Genomic DNA, 508 nt, shown 5'->3' with positions numbered 1-508 from the left:
CCGCCCCCGTCTCACCAACCGCACCCAAGGCAACACACAGGGTCGCTCGGGGAGATGGCGTGCGGGGGTGGGCCTATGTGGCGCCACCGTCTGGCTTAGACCTGCCTCCGCCGCGGGGGGTCCTCGACCCACCGGCGGACAGGCACGAGGATTGGGAGAGGGGGGCTGGCCGTCAGGGTCCGCCGCGGCTCCGGCACTAACCCGACGACGCGGAGGTCGCGTGGGTGGTCGTCGGCCAGGCCGTGTCGGCGTCGCCTTCCAGAGTAGTCCCTCTTCCCGCTCGCGCCCGTAACCTCAAAGGGATGCCCGAGCGGCTTTTCCTCCCAGGGCTGCTCCCCGCCCGGGGGCGGGAGCGCATGGGGAACCCCAGGTCGGCCTTTCACCGTACTCCCTACCTCTTGGCCCTCGTTCCTTCTCCCGTTCTCCATCTAACCCCTTGGCTCTGGGGTTTCCGCGCTCGCTCTCTCTCTCCTTCTCCCTGCCGAGCCGCCAGGGAGGATGAGGGTCG

The sequence above is a fragment of the Phyllobates terribilis genome, unplaced genomic scaffold (assembly GCF_046119375.1).
Source record: "Phyllobates terribilis strain yellow unplaced genomic scaffold, ASM4611937v1 Scaffold_1702__1_contigs__length_226866, whole genome shotgun sequence".
Taxonomy (NCBI): Eukaryota; Metazoa; Chordata; class Amphibia; order Anura; family Dendrobatidae; genus Phyllobates; species Phyllobates terribilis.
This window is presented reverse-complemented; position numbering follows the sequence as displayed.